At 34.6% G+C, this 27,410-nt stretch overlaps 1 protein-coding gene across 4 annotated transcripts in view; it reads right to left on the minus strand.

Moving 5' to 3' along the window:
* Nucleotides 1-27,410, minus strand: part of TINAG (tubulointerstitial nephritis antigen) — a 212,104-nt gene that overhangs the window by 42,455 nt on the left and 142,239 nt on the right. Inside the window, exon 10 of one of the 4 annotated variants that reach the window (XR_013487005.1) lies at nt 14,512-14,606. The exons of the other annotated variants lie outside the window; for them this stretch is intronic. The gene's annotated coding sequence lies outside the window, so the exon portion shown is untranslated. The remainder of the gene's footprint in view (nt 1-14,511; nt 14,607-27,410) is intronic. 4 annotated transcript variants of the gene reach the window in all.

The following is a 27,410-nucleotide window of genomic DNA, read 5'->3' on the forward strand; positions in this document are numbered from 1 at the left end:
TAAAAATGACTCTAAACAAATTCTAGAGCAGCAGAACCCACAAAAAGATGGAGTGAAACAAATTTCCAGCTCAAGATAACCTGGATGATTGATTGGAAAGGTCTATTGCACATGGCTAGGAGAGGAGCACAGTTCAGCATGGGCACATAGGCAAAGACCAGGCTTCAGCAAACCTGGAGCAGGCCTCAGGGGACTGAATCACAGGCAGCAGTGGCAGTTTCCAGACTTCTCAAACCACAAACGCCAAAGACAAATTAGAAGGTCAGTAGGAAAGGTCTGTGACCACAGTGAAAGAAAAGCTCGGTCCCAGTCTCAGTCTCGGCAAGGCCTGGGGTGGTGGCTAATTCCAGAGCTCTTGGCCCAAAGACTATAGGGGAATTGAGTGGCTGATCAGAGGAAGATTGCAGGGATCACTTTGCTAGTGCTGGGGCAGGAATCTCTTGCTTTGCCCATGCTTGGATCTGTGTCTCAGCTCTGGGTGGCAGTCCTGAGTCAAGGAGGAGCTCTGGCATTGGTGGAGCTTGGGTGGCAGTGAAGAGAGAATCCTCCTCACAGTTGCAAAGCAGAAAAGAGTGCTTGTGGTCACTCATGGACTACAGCACAGGCCAGGAAAGGAGCAAACACCTTGCTCCTGATCTTACCACCTTGGAAGAATTGAAAATTTACAGGTCCTTAGAAGTATCTCTGAAAATAGCTGCACAAACCCCTCAAAGCTTACCACAGCATACTCTCCACACTGGAAGCAGATTCCTACCTTAACAGAGGGTTTAAAATTTAAGATATTGGCTGGGAACAAACTGCGCAAAAAAAAAAAAAAAGGAAATCATAAAATCTTTCTTTGGTGATGAAGAAGATCAAAACATACAACCAGAAGACAACAAAATCAAAGCTCCTATATCCAAAACATCCAAGAAAAATGTGAATCAGTCTCAGGCCATGGAAGAGCTCAAAAAGGAGTTTGAGAAGCAAGTAAGAGAAGTAGAGGAAAAACAGGGAAAAGAAATGAGAGCGATGCAAGAAAATTGTGAGACACAAGTCACAAGCATGCTAAAGGAGACCCAAAAAATTCTGAAGAAAATAACAACTTAAAAAGTAGACTAACTCAAAAGGCAAAAGAGGTCCAAAAAGCCAATGAGGAGAAGAATGCCTTCGAAAACAGAATTGGTCAAATCGAAAAGGAAGTCCAAAAGCTCACTGAAGAAAATAATTCTTTAAAAATTAAAATGGAGCAAATGGAAGCTAATAACTCTATGAGAAATCAAGACACTACAAAACAAAACCAAAATAATGAAAAATTTAAAAAAAAAACAATGTGAAATATCTGGAAGATAGATCTAGGGGAGAGAATTTAAAAATTATTGCACTACCTGAAAGCCATGATCAAAAAAAGAGCCTAGACATCATCTTTCAAGAAATTATCAAGGAAAACTGCCCTGATATTCTAAAACCAGGGTATAATAGAAATTGAAAGAATCCACAGATCACCTCCTGAAAGAGATCCCCAAAGGAAAACTCCTAGGTATTTGTAGCCAAATCCCAGAGTTCCCAGGTCAAGGAGAATATATTGCAAGCAGACAGAAAGAAACAATTCAAGTATTATGGAAATACAATCAGGATAACACAAGTTTCAGCAGCTTCTACATTAAGGGACTTCAGGTCTGGAATATAATATTCTGGAAGTCAAAGGAGACATGATTACAGCCAAAAATCACTTACCTAGCAAACCTGAGTATAATACTTCAGGGGGAAAAATGGTCATTCAGTAAAATAGAGGACTTTAAAGCATTCTGGATGAAAACACCACAGCTGAATAGAAAATTTAACTTTCAAATACAAAACTCAAGAGAAGCATGAAGAGCTAATAGAAAGAGAAATCAAAGGGACTTATTATCACTGAACTGTTTACATTCCTGCATGAAAAGATGATATTTGTAATTCATGAGACCTTTGTCAGCATTAGGGTAGATGGAGAGAAAAATTATAGGTATGTAGAAGAATAGATAGATAGATAGATAGATAGATAGATAGATAGATAGATAGATAGACAGACAGACAGACAGATAAATAGAGGACAGGGTGAGTTGAAGATGAAGGAGTGATATTTGGAGGATAAAATTAAGGGGTAAGAGAGGATTATACTGGGAGAAGAAGAAAGGCAGAGGTAGAATGGTGTAAATTATCTCATATAAAACAGACAAGAAAAGGCTTTTACAGTGGAGAGGAAATGGGGGGAAGGTGAGAGAGAATGAGTGAATCTTATTCTCATTTGATTTGGCTTAAGGAGAGAATAACATACACACTCAATTGGGTATGGAAATCTATCTTACCCTAAAGAAAATGGGGGGGGAAGAGGACAAGAGAGCAGGAGGATGATAGATGGGAGGGCAGATTGGGGGAGGGGATAATCAGAAGCCAATACTTCTACAGAGGGACAGGGTCAAAAGAGAGAATAGAATAAATGGAGGTCACAGGGTAGGATGAAGGGAAATATACTTAGTGTTGCACAACATGACTGCTATGGAAGTGTTTTGCATGACCACACCTGTATAACCTGTATCTAGTTGCTTGCCTTATCAATGAGGGTGGGTGGGGAGGGAGGGAGGGAGAAATTTTGGAACCCAAAATCTTAAAAACAAAAGATTTAAAAAATTGTTTTCACATGCAACTAGGAAATAAGATATACAGGAAATGGGGTATAGAAGTCTATCCTGCCCTATAAGAAAATTTAAGGGGAAGGGGATAAGAGAAGGGGGAGAGATAGAAGGGAGGGCAGATTGGGGGTATTCAGAATGAATGCCATTTTGGGTGGGGGAGGGACAAGATGGGGAGAAAATTTGGAGCTCAAAATCTCATGGAAGTGAATGTTGAAAACTAAAAAAAAAAAGAAAGAAACACATTTGAATCAGAGAGATAGGGACAGCTAGATGGAGCAGTGGATAGAGCAGGACCCCTGGAGTCAGGATGACCCGAGTTCAAATCTGGCCTCAGACACATAATACTTACTAGCTGTGTGACCCTAGGCAATTCACTTAACCCCATTTCCCAATCCCCCCCAAAAAAGCAGAGAGATTCATAAAGAGTAAATGCAAAAAGCTGAAGCGCAATATAGTATGCATCAGCTAAAGTAATAAAAGCAGGGGTAACAATCCTGATCTCAGACAATGCAAAAGCAAAAATAGATCTAATTAAAATAGATAATGAAGGAAACTACATCTTACTAAAAGGTACTGTAAACAATGAAGTGATATCAACATTAAACAGATCCCTTAATGTAGAAGCTGCTAAATCCTATGTTATCCTGATTGTGTTTCCACAGTACTTGAATTGTTTTGGGATTTTCTCCTTGACCTGGGAACTCTGGAACTTGGCTACAATATTGCTAGTTTTCCTTTGGGGATCTCTTGCAGGAGGTGATCACTGGATTCTTTCAATTTCTATTTTGCCCTCTGGTTCTAAAATATCAGGGCAGTTTTCCTTGATATTTTCTTGAAAGATGATGGGTTTTTTTTTGATCATGGCTTTCAGGTAGTCCAATAATTTTTAAATGATCTCTTCTGGATCTATTTTCTAACTCAGTTGTTTTTCCAATGAGATATTTCACATTGTCTTATATTTTTCATTCTTTTGGTTTTGTTTTATAATTTCTTGATTTCTCATAGAGTCATTAGCTTTAACATTGTGACAGGTTCCTAATCCCAAAGTCTTGTAGCACAGGTTGAACTACATGCTAAACAATTTACAATTCACCAAGATATATGTATGCTAAATATGTATGCTAAAGAGGACCTACAAGAACCAGAGATATTATAATGCAAAGGGACAGAGGAGAACCTTTCAGGACACATATGACATGCAGGTGTCTGTAGAGGAGACAGACTTAGAGATTCCTACCTTCCTTCGCCTTGGAACAGAAATCTGTTTCCTTCTCACTTGCTCTCATCTATTCTCTGTCCTTTCCATGTAGGAAAGAGTAAAAGTAACAGTAATATGCTTTTTATTCTCCTTTTACACAATGTTGTTTTTTTTTTTTAGAGGAATGGCTGGCATCTTTAGAATTATCTCTTTAAGCAATATTGCTTTAGATTTCCATAGTGTATGCTAGTAAAAGTCAGATAGTTTCTCAATTTGAAACATTTCTATTTACTTGGATGAATGCAGGTGATGAGAAAGAATGAAGCTTCAGATGGGGAAAGGGTCATAGAGATTGAAAATTACTTCTGATTTTCTAATCCAAGTTGAAGCTGCCAGAGTAACCTGGCTGGGGGGTTCAAGAGCCACATGTTTAATTGAAGTAAGATTCCATTCAAGGAAGAGAGAATAATACTCCAGACAGAATTCCCCTGAGAAGCAAACTAGTAAAACAAACACTTCTGTAGATGATAGATAGATAGATAGATAGATAGATAGATAGATAGATAGATAGATAGACAGACAGACAGACAGACAGACAGACAGATAGATAGATAGATAGATAGATAGATAGATAGATAGATAGATAGATAGAAGATAGATGTATTAATAAATAAACATGATAACTGTGGAGTGAGTGTAGCAGCGAAAGTCATTTTGGCTGGAGTTTGAAATGATAACTGACAAAACCCCATCCTCATAAAGGGAAGAGGGAGTGTTGTAGGAAAGAAGTCACAATACTAGAAAAAAAGGAGGGAGGAAATTCTTTCCCAGCTCAAGAGCAATTGATGTTCAGTCTACCTTGTTTTTTAGCTTCACCTGGTGCAGGTGAAGAATAAATTTGGAAATATTTGTTATGAAATATCACAAACACTAAGAAAAAAGAAAACATCAGTAGAAGAATGGAGCACACATCAGCTATAACAGTGGAAGAGGAAGGATGATGATTGATGAGCAAAAATTCTTGAAAGAAATGTGGGAGTAATGGAAATGTTACTATGATTTTTGATGCATTGAAATGGATGTATTTAAACATAAATAGTTACAAAATGTGTTTAACTATTTATGCTGTAGTGGAAAGAAAGTCTGCTTCAGAGAAAGGATAATTTGGGTTTAAATATATCCTCTTAAAGATATTGACTATTGCCCTACCAAGTCACTTCACTTCTCAGCCCTTAACAACTCTCCAAGACTCCAAAATTCTGATCTGTATTTGCAATGGGGTTCCATTACCTCAGAATTTTCTGTATTGATAAAAATCACCATTTTATATTATTAATAAAATGTGATATTAAGTATTGTTTTATTAAATAATAGTCATCCCATCAACTACCAACACTAATCATGCAACAAAGACATAAATATTCCGTAACTATAGAAACCATTATAATGAAGATTAGTCAAGAAATCTATAGGGAGAAAATCATGTCTGTGTCTATCTACTCGTGTCATGTAATTTTCAATGAGAATTAGAAGTGATTTCTGAGAATCCTTATAGAAGTCAAAATCATATTTTCTACTAAATCAAGTATATTCAAAACAGTTTCAGAAAAATTCACTTTATATACAAGAACTAGTCAAGGTGGAAAATAATGAATGAAAAGCCAGTATCCTGCCAATGATGGCAAATGGTGCAAAAGCATTTCTATCAGTATGATTCAGGACCAATGGGCCAGATGACAAGATTCAATCAGCACTGAAAACAGGAGCAAATGAAATGCAATCTGTCAAATTGCAAGTTGCTGAAATGAGGTCAGCACCCAGGACATGTTGCAATGTATTGCTTCAGATGTTATAGGGAGACACAATTGGATCCAAAAGCAGATCTTTTGGCTAGGCAGGTGGTTTCCTTGTCCACTGTCAGATGATCTTATTTTATTTTAATTTGTTTGTATGTCCTAAGGCTGGGCAAGCAGCAGTGTTATGTTGCAAGAACACTGAATTTGTAATCAGAAGAGGCTGATCAGCTGCTTTCAAACTGTTTGACTTTGAGCAAGTCCCTTAAGTTCTCTGTGCCTCATCTCTAAAATGAAAGCATCAGTCCAAATATTTCCCATTTCCCTCCAAATTTTAAATATTATCCTTTTTTGCCTTACATATACAATTGAATTAATTTATTGTTTAAAAAGGGGAAATGGAGGGATAAATTCAGCCATTTTTTTTTTTACGGTATTGATATGATTCCAAAAAGGCACCTAGGTGACACAGTGAAGAGAGTGCCAGCTCTGGAGGAGACAGACTTGAGTTCAAATCTGGCCTCAGACACTTACTAGCTCTGTGATCCTAGATAAGTCATTTAATCCTGTTTGCCTCAATCTCCTTATCTGTAAAGTAACCTAGAGAAGAAAATAGCAAATCACTCCAGTATCTTTGCCAAGAAAACCACAAATGGGATCAGAAAGAGTCAGACACAATTAAAACAACTGAACATACATATGATTCCAAATAATCAAATTATATGAATTTTTCATTTTTAAATATTTATTTTAATTTGCCATTCTGGGATAGACCACCAGTTGACTGACTACTTGATGATTAATTCTTTGGCCGTGACACAAAAAAAAAAAACAGAAACTTGTTTTCAGTCCTTTATAATCCATTTTACTTCTACAGTGACAGTGGCAAAAAAAAGGAAATAGAATCACAATATACTGAAGTAAGAATTAATGTTAATTTATCTGTCATATTAAAAAAAGGTTCTAAATCACTGTAGATTAGAGAAATGCAAATTAAAACAATGCAGAGGTACCACTCCACACCTACCAGATTGGCTAATATGACAGAAAAGGAAAATGATAAATGCTGGAGAGGATGTGGAAAAATTGAGGCACTAATGCACCATTGGTGGAAATGTGAAGTGATCCAACCATTCTGGAAAGCAATTGGGAACCATGCCTAAAGGGTAACCAAACTGTGCATACCCTTTGATCCACTAATACTATTACTAGGTGTTTATCCCAAAGAGATCATAAAAAAGGGAAAGGATCTGCATGGGCAAAAATGTTTATAACAGCCCTTTTGGTGGTGGCAAAATATTGGAAATTGAGGGGATGCCCATCAACTGGAGAATGGCTGAACAAGCTATGGTACATGAATGTAATGGAATACTATTGTTTCATAAGAAATGATGAGCAGGTAAATTTCAAAAACACCTGGAAAGACTTGTATAAACTGATCCAAAGTGAAATGAGCAGAACAAGGAAAACATTGTACATAGTATCAGCAACATCTTGTGATGATCAACTAGGAATGACTTGGCTCTTCTCAGCAACACTATAATCCAAGACAACTACAAAGGACTCATGACGGAAAACACTAACCATATCCAGATAAAGAACTGATGGACTCTGAATGCAGACTGAAGCATACATTTTCACTTATTTTTTTGTTTTGTTTTGTTTTTCCTTTGGATCTGTTTCTTCTTTCACAACTGTGACTAACATGGAAGCATATTTTACATAATTGAGCATATCTAACTATCAAATTGCTTACCATTTTAGGAAGAGGGAAAGGAAAGCAGAGAGGGAGAAAAATTGGAACTCAAAATGTTATAAAAATGAATGCTAAAAATTGTCTTTATAAATATTTGGGGAAAATAAAATACCATTAAAAACAAACATAAAAGCCAAGATTGCCAAAATTGTTATATTGTAATGTCAACTCTAATACTAGCCTTTAGCTTTTATTACTAAAACGCTATAAGAAAATTTATAATAAAAAAAGAAAAGTATATTGCCCAAGACTGTGTACATGATAGTTTCATTTTATTCTGCCTTTCCCTAACCACACCTGGAATGTTATGTTTATTTATGAATCTCACATTTTAGGAAGCACATTAATAAATTAGAGAGGGCCCAAAAGAGGGTAATCAGGATAGTAAAAGGCCTTGAGCTCATACTTTGAAAAGAAACTGGCTAAATAAATTAAGGGCGTTTCTCTTAGAAGGAGAAAAAAAGAGAATAACAAGCTCACAGAATTTATAGTTTTAAAGGTCATCAGAAGTCATTTACTTCAACCCATACCCAAAAGTAATCTCCCTTATAGCATACTTGAACAGTAGTCATCCAGACTTGGGTTGAAGACCCCTAATGTGTAGGGGAAACTGCAGCCTCTCCAGACAACCCATTCCACTTTTTGATAGCTCTGATTATTAGGAAGCTGTTTTTTGTTGGTTTTTTTTCCCCTTGACATTAAGCTTAAATTCACCTCTTTGCAACTTTCACTGTTTGTTCCTCATTATGCCCTCTGGGGCCAAACAGAGCAAGCCAGATTCCTTTTCCACATGACAACCTTTCAATGCCTCAAAGATAGCTATCTGACGCTCTCCCTCCTTCATCTCCCCAAATGTTTTGCACACTAAATATCCCCAGTTTCATAAACCAATCTATCTATGCCATGTACTTAATGAATTTTTATAATCCTAGTTTCTCTTCTCTTGATGCACCCCAAATGATCTTTATCCTTCTTAAACTATGCCATTAAGTACTAAACACAATGCTGCAGATATGATATGATCTAGGACTATGCAGAGCACAGAGTAACTATTACTTCTTAATTCCTAGAACTTATGCCTTTCTTAGTGCAGTATAAAATTACTTTGGCCCATTCACATTGAGCTCGTAGTCAATTAAAGCCTCAGCTATCTTTTATGCAAACTTCTATTTTACCAGATATCACCCAATCTGGATTTGTGAAGTTGATTTTTTTAAAACAAAATATGACTCTACATTTATCCCTCTGAATTTCATCTTGCTCAGCTTCTTAATTCATCCCAGTGCTTTGGCTTGTCAGGATGTTCTTGGACTCTGGTTTTGCCATATAGTATGTTATATTTCCCTTCCATTCTTCTATCATCTGAAAAATTGATGAACATAATATCTATGCCTTTTCCCAAGTTTTTGATTTAAGAAAAAAAAGATGTTAAATGTGATAGGGCCAGAATTGGAGAGCTGAACAAGACATGGTAGTTATCTTAAAAAATGTGAATGTCTGTCTATTACATGGCCAGAGGGTAGAGCAAGACACAATGTGGAGAAGTTATAAAAAGGCAAAATTCAACTTGATGTGATGGAAAACTGCCTAATAGTAGAGATATAGAAAAATGAAATGTTCTGCCTCTGGAGGAAATAGTTGAAGTCTTCAAGCAAAAGCTGGATGAAGTCTTGTTGAATAAAACAATAATAATAAATGATGACAATTGGTTAAATATGTAGTTTAAAATTTTCAAAGCATTTTACATATATTATTTCATTTGATGTTCATGAGAACCTGAGACATAGGATTTTATAATTCTAATTTTACAGAGAAGGAAACTGGGACTTATAAGATTATATTCCTTTCCCAGCATCTGAAAGATAGTGTCTAAATTAGAACTTAAGCTCAATATGAGTTGAAACAGGCAACCTCTATGATCCTTTCTTAGGTCAGCTAGGTGGGGCAGTGGATAGAGCAATGGGCTTAGAATCAGGAACACTCATCTTCTGAAGAAGGAAATAGCAAACCCCTCCAGTATCTTTGGCAAGAAGAACCCAAAATGGGGTTCTGAAGTGTCAGATATGACTCAAAATGACTGAACAGTGACAACATGATCCTTTCTTACTTTTATTGGAAAAAAATATCCCATCAGTCAATCGTGTGTATGTGTGTATACATATATACATATACACATATGTATATGTGTATATATACATTATATATACATATGCATATATACATACACACACACACACACACACAATTTTCAGCAAAGGAAAACCACAACTATGTTTTCAACAAGGTGTCATGTATTTGCTGGCATACCAGGAAACACATATAATTATAAATCTTGGGTATTTTAAAATTATTTTGTATTACCAGGTTAGGTTAAAAAAAAAAAGTCTGTATTGGTCACCACAAAATAATACTGTCAACTAGTGGTATGCTCTATTGCCAAGCTCTTGTATCTAAATGGCACAAATGGGAAAAGTGCAAGATTTGAAGTCAGCTGTACTACTAACTAGCTGTATGACCTGGGTCTAGTCACTTAATCTCTCTGAACTTCATTTTCCTCATCTATAAAATGAGGAGGCTACACTGGATGTTCTCTAAAGTCACTTCCAGCTCTAAAACATTACTCTTAATACTCTTAAAAGTATTACAAGCTCATCCAAACTTATGAAATTAATTAATGAATAGAATTGTGTAGAGCAGCCCTAGACAAGCTGTATTTCTTCCCTTTATCTAAAAATAGCCATTCCCTTTTTTTTGGGGGGGGCACAGAAATCTGGCTTATAATTTCATATAGTATAGAGAACATCCAGGAAGGAAACTTTACCTACCAATGCCAATCAGCACTTGCCTTATAACCTTATTCTTTTTGATAGCTGCCTGGGGTTAGATGATTCAAGTAGTTTCACGTGCCCAATACCTGTCAAAGCAAGAATTAATTCATTGCCAGTCTACCTCCACTATAATTGACTATCTCAGTCATATTTACCTGCAGTTATGTTAACCTACATGGAATTATCTGAAGTACATAAATGTTAAATGACTTGTCTAAGGTAACATAGCTAGTATGTACAAATGATGATGTATGAACCCAAGTCTCCTCCAAACTACTTGTGCCTAGAGCATTTATAAATTGTTCCACAGTTCTTTCTGGTATGCGCATAGTAGAAGCTACATAATTTTCATTTTAATAGTACAGGAGAAACTGAGCACAGATGGGTTCTTGACCTAGGTCACACAGATCACAATCTCTGAGGGAGAATTTGAAGTTAGGTCTCCTGTTTTTATCCTTGCTCTCTTCCCACTACACTAGGCTGCTTAAATTTTAAACTCATTTTCCAGTAATTAGTAGTAGTTACTTGAATTTAGCAAGCTCGTGAAATGAAGTCATAAGCATTTGTATGAGCACCAGTACAAAGAATAACATTTAAAACTCAATATATATTAGAGACTAACTTTCTAGTCAATTATTAAGTAACTAATTTGTTGTTATCCACTTGTTAATTGTATTCTTGATATTTTCCTTTGCCTCAAAATAGGACCAATTATATCAGAGGTCAGCTTAGCAAATGCAAAGGAGAAAGCAGATTCACACCTACAATTTCACCACACAATTTAAAATGCTGACCATGAACTTAGTACACAGCATTTGAAAGTTTCACAGATTCTAAGATATAACATTTAACAGTTTTATTGATGTCACTTACTAATGCCCATAAAAATGTAACATAATCCATTCATTTGCAATGGCTTGTCCTCTAATGAAGAGAGAGTTCCTTTTCCTTGCCAAGTCCAAACTTCTCTATGTACCTTTGATCTCATTTCCTATTTTCTCTAGCAAATTGCCCCTACTTTTCTCTGACATCATTAAAAACAAAACAAATCAAAAGCCTTCTGTTATCCTTGCCAGTTATCACCCACACCCAATCTCTCTACTCTTTCTCAGACAAACTCCTTGAGAGAAGCTATCTATATTTGTTGCCTTTACTTCTCCTCACTTGCTTCAAAACCCTCTGGGATCTAGATTGCAATCTCTCCATTCAACTGAAACTGCTTTCTCTAGGTTAACAATGATCTCTCAGTTGCTACATCTAATAGCCTTTTCTCAATCCTCATCTTGCATGATCTCTCTGCAGCTTTTAAACTAGACACTTAAAAGGTGTCTGTTCATCACCCTCTCTTCTCAGATACTGAAACCACTCTGGGTTTTGAGGAATTGCTTGGGCTTTGCCTATATGCCTGATATCCCTCTCAGCCTTACTTAATAGGCCATTATCCATGCCACACCCTCTCACTATGGGTGTACCCCAAGGGTCTTTTCTAGCCCTTCTATTTTCTCTCTACATTCTCTCACTTGGTGACCTTGTCACCTCCCATCAGTTTAATTTCCTCTCTTGGCAGATAACTCCTGATCTGTATATGTCTAGTCTCCTGAGCTCTAATCTCACATTACCAATTGCCGTTTAGACATTTTGAACTAAATGTCTCATCCAAAACAAAATTAATTATCTTTCTCACCCTCCCTCTTCAAAATACCAGCTGTCTTCCAAATTTCCTTATTTCTGCCAAATGCATCATGATTCTTCTAAGCATCCAGATTTGTAACCTTGGTATCATCCTCTTACTCTTCATACTTTCTCACATATCCAATCAATTTCCAATCTTATATATACTGTTCCAACAGTATCTCTTGCATACATTCTCCTCTCTATTCACATAGCTATCACTCTAGTTTGAGCCATCATAAATTTTCACCTGGAGCACTGCAATAGTTTCCCAAATGGTGTCTCTCATTCAAGTCTTTCTCTAATTCAACTTCTATACAGCTGCCAAAATGTTTTTATAAAGCACGAATCTCCCCCTGTTATTTTCTTACTCGTCCAATGGCTACCTATTCTTCTCTAGATTAAAGCAAAAACACCTCTATTTGACAATTTAATGTTCACAACATGGTCCCATACAACTTTTCTGCCGTATTGCACATTACTCTCTTCTAGAAACACCAGCTAATAACCAAGCTTGCTATTTTTTATGTCTGACACTCTATCTCCCATTGCTTTGTCTTACATTAGATTTCTTACATGCTTGGAATGTACTCCTTCCTGATCACTGCCTTTCATATACATTATGATTTAAACATTCTGTCCATTTTGCTATTCTTCACTCATGACATTCCTTCTCCCATATTTGTGCCTTTTCACAGGCTCAGAATTCACATAGCTCTCGTTTTTCCCTTTAATTCTAAATCAACCAATCAATGAAAAAGTATTTATGCTGTGTACTAGGCACTATACTTGATGCTTAGTATGCAAAGAAAAAAATGAAATAATTTCTTTTGCCTGAAATGAACTTCCTCTTCACCTCTACTTATAATCTCCATCTGCCTTCAAAGCTCAACTCAAATACTACCTTCTATATTAGGCCTTTCCTGATTTTACCAGCTACTAGTGTCCCCAACATCAAAATTATCTTTCATTTAATTTATGTGTATTATCTTTATGCTTATGTGGGTATGTCTTCTTTTTCCTGATAGAATGTGATCTTGGGAACTGAGACTACTTAATTTTTGTCTTTTTATCTCTAACACTGAATACAAGGACTACTAAATACTAGGCAGTTAATAAATTTGCCTCAGAAATTGATTGATTGGCTCAGAGCAAGAATTAATGACCTCAGATTAGAGGGAGTCTGTGAACTTGGATGGGAAAAATTCATCTTTATTCTCATTAATATCTAAAGGAAATTTAGAAGTTCTTTAGATTTGCTTGTTGTATTTAAAAACACTATTCAGAAAAGGGGCCCATAGTCTTGTTGTTGAGTCATTTCAATCATGTTTGACTTTGTGATCCAATTTGGCATTTTCTTGGAAAAGATTGGAATGGTTAGCCATTTCCTTCTCCAGCTAACTTAATAGATGGGAAAATTTAAGGAAACAATATTAAGTATCTTGCTCAGTGTCACACAGCTAGTAAGTGTCCAAAGTCAGATTTGAACTCAGGTAGTTGAGTCACTTCAGACTAACACTATATCCACTGTGTCACCTAGTTGCCCCATATTCACCAGATTGCTAAAGGGACCCATAAAAATGATTAAGAACCCTTGGCTTAGAGTTGCAGTACAAAGTGCTATGTGAGGTCTGAGGGAAAAGTGATTTCCAACTAATGGATGGAGGAGAGAGATGCAGGGAGAATACTGGAGAAAATAGGAGAAAATTCATTGGGCTTAAAAGGATGAGTAGAAATTTAATGGTTCAATAAGAAGAAGAACATATGAGACATAAAGAACAGTATAAGAAAAGCTGTAGTGGTTCAGGGTGACAAAGGACATTCAGAACACAGTATTGTAGACTGGTTGGAGTGGTGTGGAGAGTGTATAGAAGTTGGTAATATAAGTTGAGGCTAGAAAGGTAGGTAGTGCCAGATGGTATGGGACCTTAATCTCCAAATAAAGGCGTTTGAATTTTACTAAGATGGCAATATAATCCCCTGAAGGATTTTTTGCTTAGAGGAGGTAGATTGTTGGATCTCTGTGTAGTGAGAACAGTGAAGGTGGAATAGAAGGAAGCAGTAAATCTCAGCTCCCCCCTACAGTTGTTTCACAATCTAGAACATGTACGAGACCTAGTCATGATCAGGAAACTTAAGGAAAAATCATAATGAGTAATTTTTTTTTTCCAGCCATGGTCAGCATAGAGAGACAGAAATAGGTCTTCAAACCCTGGGGACTACTTCTATATAGGACAGAACCAATTGGAATCTTCAAATGCAGGGATTGAACTAGTGTCTGAAGCTATGTACTATGGCAAGAAGAGGTCCCAGAACCAGCTTGGAATGACTAACACTTTGCAAGAAGCAGGAATATATACCAACTAGAAATTCTGTTATTCATACCCCAGAGCTGGGTCTCAAATCCAGTATGGATTGAGAAGGGAAAATACCTCAAAAGAGGTAGTTCAGACAGGGTGTCTTAAGCAAGACTGAAATTGTGTACTGGACAAAAATTAATATGCAGCTATATGTTTTGACTTTTGGAACAGATCAGGGTCTCAGATCTAATCTTCAGGACAGTCAGAAAGCTACATTATAATAGCTAAGGGGAAATATGCAGTTTTCTCACCTTGGAACTGCAAAGGTTTTCAGCTAGCAGATGGTAACTGAGGCCAGCAGCAATCTACTGGAGTTCCAACAAGGGGCAAGGCCACAGTGATGTTGCTAGATATAAAACCAGGTCAAGAACATTAAAAGCTTAGACCAGTGTAACCCAAAGTTTTAAAAACATATGTTAAAATTGTTTTTTAAAAATTAAAAAACAAAAGCTTAGACCAAGAGGTATAACAAATAGAATTTGATCTGGATTAGACAGCTGGTGGTTGACAGAAAGTCTGTAAGTTCCAGCCTGAGACACATCTTTGATTCTTGAAGAACACAGAACTAAATATCTAAAAAAAGCAGAAGCAGGACCCAAAATAATAAATTAAAACAAAAACCAGGACTAAGCAATATCTAGATATTTCATCCTGGAAGTGCACAGAGATAGGCCCTAATACAAAGTCTATATTCTGGAAGTAAAGCTAGAAGAATGAGAAAAACAAACCAATAAAACAAAACAAAAATCCCACCACAAATATTTATTGTATCTCCAAGAAAACATAGCTTGGTCACAAGTTCAACTAGAATTCCTAGAAGAAATTAAGATTTTAAAATTTATTTTAAAAATTAAACTGATTTTATAAATAAATGAGAGTACTCAAAGAAAAAATCAGAAAATAAATGAGATATATGAAGAAAAGAAAGACTTGGAGAGAAAATAACAGCCTAGCACTAATGATAGAAAACCTTAAACAGGTAATAGATTAATTGAAAACTAAAATGGATTAATAGACATTAATGACTATGAAAAAACAAGATTTTTTTTTAGTTTCAAAAACTGAAAAACAGAAGAAAATGTAAGGTTTCTCTCTCTTCATTATGGTAAGGGTTTTCAGGTTGCCCAATGATTCTTAAATTATCTCTCCTTGATTTATTTTCAAGTCAGTTTTACTTTTATGAGAGAGAGAGAGAGAGAGAGAGAGAGAGAGAGAGAGAGAGAGAGAGAGAGAGAGAGAGAGATCCTAGACACTGTATTTTAAGAAATCATGAAATAAAACTGCCCAGATCTCTTAGAACCAGGGACAAGGCAAAGTAGAAACTGAATGAATCCACACATCAACTCCTGAGAGAAATCTCAAAATGAAAACTTTGAGGAATATCATGGGCAAAATTCAGAGCTTTCAAGTTTTATATATAATGCAAATAATATCATATGTAATATTACATATATTATATTATATGTATATTATATAGGTATGTGTGGATAGATAGAGCAGAGATGACAAGAAAATTTGAAATACAAACAGGTATAAAAAAAGATGAAAAAATATGAATGATAAATCATAATGAATGATAAATCACAATGGACTAAACAAGGATGAAGTGTTTACAATCTAATGGTGGAAGATTATACAAGTATACTCTCAGAACCCTATCAAGAGCCATAGAAGGAATCAAATAAGGCAGAGGGTCTGGGAATGAATTTATTATATTTGATGATCTTAAAAGAAGAAAAGAAAGAAATATACTAAAGGGGAATGGGAAGAGGAAGAATAGGGAAAATAATAACATATAATCATCTTGTAAAAGGAGAGCACTATATAAACAAGGAAAAAAGGGATAGATGGAGTGACTTCAACTTCATTTTCATCTGATTTCATCAAGGGAGGGAAAAACACTGAATTGTGTATTGAAACACATTTCACTTGATAAGGAAATGAAAGAAATGGAAGAGGGAAGAAGGAGGAGTAAAGTGAAAGACAAAATCAGGAAGTGATTAGTCATTAAATAAACTAACTGAAGCAGCAGATTATGAACTGAGGAAGGAAAGAAAGAGAGAAAAGAAGGAAGGAAGGAAGGAAGGAAGAAGAAGGAAGGAAGGAAGGAAGGAAGGAAGGAAGGAAGGAAGGAAGGAAAGAAGGATAGATGGAAAGAAGGAAGTAAGAAAGGAAGAAACAAAGGAAGGAAGGAAGGGTAAGAAACAATGATTGAGCTCTTGTTTAGGGAAAAACAAGAAAATGATGGGAGGATAAATGTATTTATTATATAAAAATTAAAACCAATGCAACTGAAACTAGAAGAGGAGCAGGTAAATGGGAAAATGTTTGGAAATAAGAAATTATTAAGTACCTACTATGTGTCGGTCACTGTGCTAAGCACTTTATAAAATATTATCTCTTCCTCAAAACAACCCTGGGACATAAGTGCTATTTTTTTTTCATTTTACTGTTGAGGAACTGACTCAAAGGTTAAATGACATTCCCAAAGTCACAGAGCTAGTCAGTGTCTGAGGACAAATTTGAACTGTTGTCTTTCTGAATCCAAACCAGTGCTCTATCTACTAGGCCACCTAGATGTCTCCCTTGCAGCAATTTTCTCTAAAGAAGGTTTCATTTCCAAGATACATAGGAATCCAATGTAACTTCATAACAATTTCCTTAATTGATAATCGGTAAAATAACATGAATAGGTGGTTTCCATAGGAAGAAATGCAAGCCATTAATAGTCATAAAGCAATGCTCCAAATCAGTAATTAGAAAATAAAAAAAAATCCCTCAGGTTTTATCTCATGTATCAGATTGTTAAAGTTAACAAAAAAAGAAAAATAATAAATGTTGAACAGACTAAGGAAAAACAGGCACATTAATGTACTGTTCATGGAACTGAAAATGTGTACAACCAATACAAAAAGCAATTTGAAACTACTACCCAAAAGTTACTAAATTGTGCATATATTCCTTGACCCAGAGATACTACTGCACATTCTATATATCAAGGATATCAAAGAAAGAGGTCAAACAACTGTATATGTGTGTGTTTGTGCATCTGTGTGTACACTCTTGATAGATAGACAGATAGACATAGATAGCTATATTTGTCATATATATATATGTGTGTGTGTGTGTGTGTGTGTGTGTATACTTTTCTGGTGACAAAATGCTGGAACATAAGGAGGTTCTCATGAATTAGTGGAGATGTTTGAATAAATTATGGTATATGTCTAATGAATGTCCTCTAACAAATCATTAAGGGAATCATTTCTGAGAAAACTGGTAAGACTTGTCTGAATTGATGCAGATAGAAATAAGCAGAAGCAGGACAAAAATTACATAATTACAACAGTTGTAAACACTAATAATTTCAAAAGATTTAAAAACTGTAATCAATTTAGTGTCTAGCCACAATTCCAAAAGACTCATGATGAAACGTACTTCCTATCTCCTGACAAGGAAGTGATAGATTCATGGTCTCAAATGAAACATAGATTATTTTTATATGATTAATATGGTAATTGTTTTTTTTTCCTGTGCATATTTATTACATATTATGTGTGTGTCTGTCTGTGTGTTGTGTTCTCCCAGCAGAGGGGTGGGAGGGAGAAAATTAGATTTTTTAATTGAAAAATAAAATCAAATTGACAAAACCACTGTATGCACTAACAATTATTCTGGCAGCAATATGAAGGATGGGTTAAATGCTGAGAAAGTTGATATTTTACCACTTTGCCCCAATATAATGTATGCTTTCTGAGAAAAGAGATGATTTTTGTCTTTCCTTGAACCTCCTACATTTAGCAAAGTGTCCAGCAAATAGTAAGCACTTAATAAATGGTTAATAACTGACTTCCTGACTCTCTTGGAGAGTTGTATTGAAAGCCTCTTTAAGGTTAGTGTAATAGAGAATAGAGTGGAGGGTAAAGCTATGAGAGCTGAAGGCAAGGAACCACTATATTGAATTTACCAACTGAATGTGAGGTGAGATAGAGGGATGATTTCTAGGATAACCCAAAGGTTGAAAATGTGAGAAACCTGGTGAATGATGATGCTATAGATGAAAAGAATGTCAGAAAGCATTCAGGATTTCTGAGGAAAGAAAATAAGATGTATTGTGAGCATCTTACCCAAATCCTGTATTTTACAGTTGAAGAAATAGACCCATTAAGGTCACTGAGATGCTGTTAATCTCACAGTTTTTAAGTGACAAATTGAGAACTAAACTTCAGGTTTTCTGATACTCATCTTCAATTTTGGCTCCTCCTCCACTATCTTATAACCTTGGGTAAATATTTTCTTATTTTGGGCTGCTTTCTTAATCTACAAAAAGAAAGGGTTAGACTAAACTTCTATGGTCTCACTCAGCTCTACATTCCTATGATTCAGTCCATTGCCCACCATGCTGCCACTTCTATTTCAGCTTTGAAATCAAAGGTTCAAATGGATTATCTCTAAGATACTTTTAGTTTTTTCTAAATTTAAGCCTCAAAAAAATGATGATAATCATAATCATCTGCTATTCAATATTTTTGAAAATTTCATCTATCACATAATACATTTGACTTTAAGCCCCATAATTCAGAATATGGAAAATTTAGTATGTAAAGCAGAGGAACATGAAGCATGAAAACACACAAGTGTATTGTTATTAGAACTGGATCAGTGCAACCATTCTAGAAAGCAATTTCAAATTCTGTAAAGAAGCAAAAATGTCTATTTGTCTTTGACTCCACTTCTGGGCATGAATCCAAAGGAGATTATTTACAAAAAATGAAGGCTTCATGTGTGTTGAAATATAGTAGCATATTTTTAGTAGTAAAGAACTAAAAACAAAATAGTTGTCACTGAAAAGGGAATGACTAAACAAATTATTTTATATAGATATAATAATTTATTAATGTTCTGTAAGAAACAACAAATACGATGACTACAGAGAAGGGAAAGACATGAAATTATACAAATGAAGTAAATATAGAGTTAATAAAATGATATGCACAATAACTACAACAATGGAAGTAGAAAGAAATAATCACAAAATAACTGAAAGTGAATGTTGCAAAATTACAAATAGCAAGCTTAACTCCAGGGAAGATATAAGTAGAGACATTCCCCTATTCCTCTGCAGAGATAAAAGGGCTCAAAGGTGTGAAAACCTTGTCTAACAAGTCAGAAAATGTCAATATATTAATCAGTTTTCTGAATTTTTCTCTTCCACTTCTTTTTCTCTTTTCTTTTCTTTTTTAACAACAAAAAAAGTTTATTTTGAAGGATACTTCTCTGAGAAGGGGTCCAGTGAGAAATCTAAATATTGAAAAACAAAAAGATATCAATAAACTCAAAATTTAAATTAGAAGGGAAGGGGTAAGGTTGGAGATAGTTATGTAATTTATCTCATTTAATTAAAGAAAAGAATTATTAGGCTACTAGTCTGAGTATATGAGAGTTAAAGGAGAGTGACCATCTGGTCTTCTTTTGCTATATAGCAATAGGAAGTCATTAAAGTCAAAGTTCAATCTGGGGTCTTCTCTTCTCTATCCACTCATTCTCTTGTCTATCTTATCAGCTATGCAAACAATTTCCAAAACAATACATTCAGTTCTAATCTCTTTTCTGAACAACAACTCCATATTACCAACTGACTACTGAATATATCTGCTGGAGTATCCTACAGTCCCCAAACTCAACATTTCTAAAACAGAACTCATTGTGTTTCCTAAAAATTAATCATTCTTCCAAATTTTCCAATTTCTTTTGAGAGATTTAGAACCTAGGTATCATCCATGATTCTCCATATCCATTTCTACCCACATATGATTAGTTGCAGCATTGTCCATTATACCTATATGACATCTCTCATCTATGTCCATTTCTTTCCACTCAAATAGCTTTATTTCAGGCAATCATCACCTAGTTGGTGAGATCCTGGACTACTATAATAGCTTCCTAACCAGCCTCACTGATTCAAACATCTTGCCAATTAATTCTCCAAATAACAAAATAGCATTACTAAAACAGATCTGATCAGATATGCTAAAAACAGATATACAAAAATCTATCACTTTGGTGACTGCCTAGTGCTTCTGTGATAAAAGACAGAATTCTCCACTTTTCACTTGAAGCTTCCCAAAACTACTCCCACCTAACTTTTCAGCGTTATTTCATCTTGCTCCCTTTCATGCACTTTCCCCTACAGTCATACTTGCCTATTAGCTGTCCTTCAAACATGATATTCCACTGCATGCTTCTTTTTGTGCAAGTGTTCCTGAATGCCTAAAATGTACTTTCTACTCAATCCTACTTCATAGAACACCTAACTTCCTCATATAAGAGGCCTTTTCTGATCTCCCCCTCCCACCTAAATTCTCGTGCTCTCTCTGTCATAAAATCACTTTGTATTTACTTACCTGAATACATGTTGAATCTACCTAGCAGAATGTGAATTCCTTGGGTGCAGGAACTGTCTAATTTTTGGTTTCTCTTCCCAGCACCTAGCACAGTGCATTGCATAAAGTTGGTGCTTGATCGTTGTTGCATTTAATTGGAATTCAATAAAAGTTGAAATGCCAGTAGCAGGAGTTTGAGTCAAAATTAAGAGAACATAATCTTGCTATTAAGACTATAAGACACTGAAAAGTGAACTAATAAAACTTTATCCCAGAGTCACGTAGAGAATAAGAATCAGCAAATTCTTTCCTTAGAAGAGCTTAGACAGACTTGCATTTTTAAAATAAAATTTTATTAATGTTTTTATCATCATTATCACCTAAATTTTCCTCTTGTCCTCTATCGCAGAAAGCAGAATTACATTTTTAAAGTTGATTTACATTTTTCCTTGGACATGTATTCGTTACATGTCCTTGAGTTTCCATTTTCTCATTTGTAAATGTAGATGATAATCCTTGTATTATCTACCTCACAAGGTGGTTGTGAGAACAAAATGAAATAATATAAGTAAAAATGCTTGGTAAATCATGAAGTGCTATGTGACTGTCAATTACAATTACTGCTATTTGCTTGGGAGGTTTACAAATGTTGTAATAAACCAATTAATTTCTTAACTCAAGTTCAATGATTTCACAAATCTATAAAAATAAAGAGACAGAATTAATGAATCCAAAGGTGAAAGATAATTTTACAGACTGAAAATTAGGTGTAAGTAGATTCATTCAAAGACTCATTTTGCTAAACTGAATTGTCATTAACTTCCAGACGCCCACTGAGTACTAAACTAGCACGACTGAAAAAGAACTCAAAGATCATTGAGTCCAACCTTTTCACTTTGTAGGAGAGGAAAATCTGGTCCAAATAAATTAAATAAATTCCTCATGTACAAAGCTAGTAGAGGTATAGTTGGGACACAAATCACTGACTCATAGTTCAATCCAATCAAGAATCATTTAAGTGCCTATTATATGTCAAGATTTGTGCTAGCTGCAGAATATGCATATACATAAATGTGACAGTCCTTGGCTTATATAATTCAGCAAACATTTATTACATATCTTCAAGGTGAAAAGGTTTTTTCCCCCAGGTGCTGGAGAAAAAGAAATTTAAAATTCCCTGATTTCAAGAAGCCAAAATTCCATTGAATTAACATTTTACTAATCCAATATTCTTTTTGCAATATATCTAATCGTTGTACTTTTATTTGGCACCAAACAATTATCTAAAATTCCCGCTTGTCATTCAAAGCCCTTCACAACCTTAATACTTATTACTTTTTTTTTTTTTGTGAGGCAATTGGGGTTAAGTGACTTGCCCAGAGTGATATAGCTAGGAAGTATTATGTGTCTGAGTGTCTGAGGTCAGATTTGAACTCAGGTCCTCCTGACTCCAGGGCCGGTGCTCTATCCAATCCTTATTACTTTTACAATCTTTTTTTACATCCTACTCTCCCCATGTATTCTTCATTCCAATGAAACTATACGTTTTGCTGTTCCTCTGACAATATACTGCATTCCAGACTTGGATAATTTTTACCGGCTATTCCTCTGCCTTGCATATTCTCATTCTTCATTCTGTCTCATGGCTTCCCTGGTTGTTGTTGTTTTTTTAATTAACTTATTTATTTTTAGGTTTCAATATTCACTTGCACAAGATCATGAGTTTCAAATTTTCTCCCCATTTCTCTCTTTCCCTCACCCCAAGATGGCATGCATTCTGAGTACCTCTTCCCCTCCCTTCTTTACACTCCCCGTCTTATCCCTTTCCTCTTCTATTTTCCTGTAGGGAGGGATAGATTTCTATACCTTACTGCCTATATACCTAATTTCCCAGTTGCATGTAAAAACAATTTTTAACATTTGTTTTTAAAGCTTTGAGTTCCAAATTCTCTACCCACCCACTCTCATTGAGAAGGCAAGCAACTCAATATAGGTTATATAGGTGTAGTCATGGAAAACACTTCCATAATAGTCATGTTGTGAAAACTTATATTTCCCTTCATTCTATCCCACCCTCCTTTATTTTCTCCTTTGACCCTGTCCCTCTTAAAGTGTTTGCTTCTGATTATCCCCCCCCATTTTCCCTCCCTTCTATCATCTCCCCTCTCTTATCCCCATACTCCTTATTTTCCTGTAGGGTGAGATAGGTTTCAATACCCAATTGAGTGTATATGTATATTCCCTCCTTAAGCCATATCCAATGAGAGTAAGATTCATTCATTCACTTTCACCTCCCCCCACTTCCCCTCCACAATATAAGCTTTTTCTTGCCTCTTTTATGTAAGATAATTTACCCCATTCTACCTCTCCCTTTTTCCTTCTCCTAGTACATTCCTCTCTCTCACCCCTTAATTTTATTCTCCAGATATCATCCCTTCATCTTCAATTCACCCTGTGCCCTCTGTACAGACACACACAGGTGCGCACACACACACACACACACACACACACACGCAGAGGAACATATATTCCCTCCTACTACCTTAATAATGAGAAAGGTCTCATGAGTTTCAAATACCATCTTTCCATGTAGGAATGTAAACAAGTCAACTTTAATAAGTCCCTTATGATTTCACTTTCCTATTTACCTATTCATGCTTCTCTTGAGTCTTGTATTTGAAAGTAAATTTTTCTACTTAGCTCTGGCTTTTCGAGAATGCATTAAATTCCTCTACATCATTGAATATCAATTTTTTCCCCTCATTTGCTGGGTCTTGATTTTAGTCCTAGTTCCTCTGGCCTCCAGAATACCTTAATTCTTCCATAAAACAGAAGCTGATAGAAAAAAAATGGATTAGAAACAAGAATACAGCAATATATTGTTTACAAAAAAAATTACTTGAAACAGAAAGACAAACAAAGGATTACTATACTGGGAGGGAACAGAGTCTCTTATGCTTCAGCTGAAGTTTAAAAGAACAGGGACAGCAATCACAATCTCAGATAAAACAAAAGGAAAAGTAAAGCCAATTAAAAGAGATGAGCAAGGAAGCTGCATATTTGTAAAAGGCAGTATAGATAGTAAAACAATATCAATTCTAAACATATATGTACACAAAAATGTATAGCAGCCAAAAGTTTAAGAAAAGTTAAATGAATTAAAAGAGGAAGTAAACAGTAAAACAGTAATAGTAGGGGGACTCAACTTCCACTTCTCAGAAACAGATAAACTCTAACCATAAAATAAGTTTTTGAAAGGTTAAGAAAATGAATCATTTTTTTAAAAAGCTAGATATGATAGCCAAATGAAGAAAACTAAATGGGAATAGAAAAGGAGTATATCTTTTTTTTTTCTCAGCAATACATGGCACCTTCACAATATTTGACAACTTAGTATGCCATAAAAACCTTACAGACAAATATAGAAAAGCTGAAATATTAAAATACATCCTTCTCAGATCATAAGGTAATGAAAATTACATTCAATAAAGAACTGGGGAAGCAGAGATTAAAAGTAATGAGAAATTAAATCATATGACCTTAAAGAATCAGTGGGTAAAAGAGCAGATCATAGAAATAATAAGTTAACTAAAAAGAATGGCAAAAATGAGACAAGATACCAAAATTTATGGGATGGAGCTGAAGCAGTATTTATAGGAAGAATTATTTCTCTAAACATATACATTAATAAAGGAGAGAAAAAGCAGATCAATGAATTGAGAATGCAACTAAAAAAATAGAAAAACAATAAATTTAAAATCTCTGTTAACAAAATGGAAATCCAAAAACTAAAAGGAAAGATTAATAAAATTAGGGGAAAAAACCAATGAACTAATAAATAAACCAGCAATTAGTTGTTTTGGGGAAAAAACAATAAAAAAAATCATTAGTTAATTCATTTATTTTAAAAACAAAGGAAAAATTACCAGCATCAAAAATGAAAAGGTAGGGTTACATCACTGATGAAGGTGAAATAAGAAATTATTGAGTTATTTTAACCAATTATGTCTCAATAAAACTGAAAATTTTTTAAAAATGAATGAACATTTAAAAAATAAAAATTGCTCATAACGATAGAAAAGGAAATGGAATATTCAAATAACCCTAACTCAGAAAAATAAATTGAACAAGCCTAAAATAACTCTGAGGTACCATCTCACATGTATCAGACTGGTTATTGGCTATTATGACAAAAAAAAAAAGATAAATGTTGGAGAAGTTGTGGTAAAATTGGAGCACTCAGGCATTGTTGGTGGAATTGTGAAGTTATACAACCATTCTGGAGAGCAATTTGGAACTATGCCCAAAGAGGTATTAACTGCATCGCCTTTAATCCAGCAATACCATTACTAGGTCGGTATCCCAAAGAGATAGCAAAAAAAAAAAAAAATGGGAAAGGATCTCATATACAAAGATATTTATAACTGTCCTTTTTTGTGGCAAAGAATTGGAAATTGAGGAGATGTCCATCTGTTGGGGAATGGCTGAACAAGTTGAGGTATATGAAATCAAAAAGATCATACACTATGATGAGGTAGAATTTATACCAGGAATGCAAGGCTTGTTTAGTATTAGGAAAACTATAAGCACAATTGACCGTATCAATAACAAAAAAAATCATATGATTATCAATCAATAGATGTAAAAAAAGCTTTTTTTAAAAAAAAAAGCAATATTTATTCCTATTAACAACACTAGAAAATAGAAATAATTGCAGCATTTCTTAAAATTATAATTAAAGGATTCATTAGGGAAGTTGGTCTATAGGGGTTTTTTTTTGTTTTTTTTAGTTTTATGTATCAAGACAACATTTGTGTCATTATAGGAATTTGATAAGTCATCTTTTTTGCCTATTTTTCTAAATAATTATATAGCATTGGAATTATTTTTTTTAAATGTCTGTAGAATTCCCTTGTGAATCCATCTGGTCATGAGTAACTGTTCTTAGGGAGCTCAAAGATGACTTGTTCAATTTCTGTTTCTAAAATAGGGTTATTTAAGTATTTAATTTTTTTCTTCTGTTAATGTAGGCAATTAATATTTGTATAATTTTTCATCTATTTCATTTGGATTGTCAAATTTATTGCCACATATATTAGTTTGTATGCTGTCTTGGGGAGGGAAGTGGGAAGGAGTGGAAGAAAATTTAAAACTCAAAAGATTATGGAAGTGACTGTTGAAAACTAAAAATAAATTGATTAATAAAAAGATAAAAATTATTAGCATATAATTGGGCAAAATAGCTTATAATAATTGTTTTAATTTCTTCTTCATTGACAAATTCACCCTTTTCATTTTTGATACTGGTAGTTTGATTTTCTTCTTTCTTTTGTTTTCATCAAATTATCCAATGGCTTACCTATTTAATTGTTTTTCATGAACCTGGTTTTATTTATTAGTTCAATGATTTTCTTACTTTTAAATTTATTTATTTCTCTTTTTCTTTTATTAATTTTAGAATTTAATATTTTTGTAATTATGTATAAGAAGAATCTTTAACATTCTTTTTTAAAATTTTGAGTTCCAAATTTTCTCCGCACCTCCCCCACCTCAGAAGGTAAGCAATTTGACATAGATTATACATGTGCAATCATATAGAACTTATTTCCTTTGATTGTCAATTTCTAATTTTGTGTTTAATTGGACAAATTTAATTTGTTCTTTTCTAGTTTGTTTTAACCAAATAATTGATCTACTCTTTCTTTTTTTATTGATGTATGTGCTTAGAGATACAAATTTTCTTTTTAGGAGTGCTTTGGCTGCATTCCATAAACTTCAGTATATTGTGTCATCGTTAGCAATTCTCTTTAATGAAATTATTAATTCTATGATTTGTCCTTTTATCCACTCTTTCTTTTGGATTAGATTATTTAATTTCCAATTTATTTTCAATCTTCTATCACAGTACTTTATTTAATGTAATTTTTACTGCATTACATTCTGAAAGGGATACATTTAATATTTCTGCTTTGCTGCCTTTGGCTGAGAGGATTTTAGGCACTAATACATGGTCAGATTTTGTGAAGGTACCATTTACAACCTAGAAAAAAAAAGTATGCTCCATTATATTCCAATTCAATTTTTTAACTTTTCTAAAATTCATCTCAACTTTTTTCCTGTTTATTTTATGGTGAGATTTTTCTGTCTCTGAGAGGGAAAAGTTGCCATCCCCAATAGTATAGTTTTAGTGTCTATTTCCTCTGCAATTTATTTAACTTTTCCTTTAAGAATCTGGATACTATATCATTTGGTGAATATGTATTTAGTATTGATATTACTTACCTTTTTAGCAAAATGTAGTTTCCCTGCTTATCTCTTTTAATTTAGCCTATTTTTGCTTTTCCTGTGTCTGAGATCTCTCATTGTTTGACCCTTGTGTTTTTTAACCTCATCTGAATCATAATACTTTCTGATCCAGCCCATTGTTTTTTATTCTGTGTGTGTCTCTCTCATTCAAGTGTGTTTCTTGTAAGCAAAGTATTGTCAGATACTGGTTTTAATCTATTCTGCTGTCTGTTTCTGTTCTATGGGTGAATTCATTCCCTTCACTTTCACAGTTATGATGACTAGCTATATCTTTCTACATCTGATTTTCCATCTGTGTGAATCTCTGCCTCTCTTTGTGTCTCTATCTTTCTGTCTCTCTGTGCCTCTCTTTCTCTCTCTGTTTTTCTCAGTCACCTTGTCCCTCCACAAAAGTCTGTTTTGCTTTTGACCAGTCTCTGTTAATCTGTCCTCCCTTCTATCAGCCCCCACAATTCTAATATTCC

The sequence above is a fragment of the Phascolarctos cinereus genome, unplaced genomic scaffold, assembly GCF_003287225.1.
Source record: "Phascolarctos cinereus isolate Bilbo 61053 unplaced genomic scaffold, phaCin_HiC Scaffold_5;HRSCAF=322, whole genome shotgun sequence".
NCBI lineage: Eukaryota > Metazoa > Chordata > Mammalia > Diprotodontia > Phascolarctidae > Phascolarctos > Phascolarctos cinereus.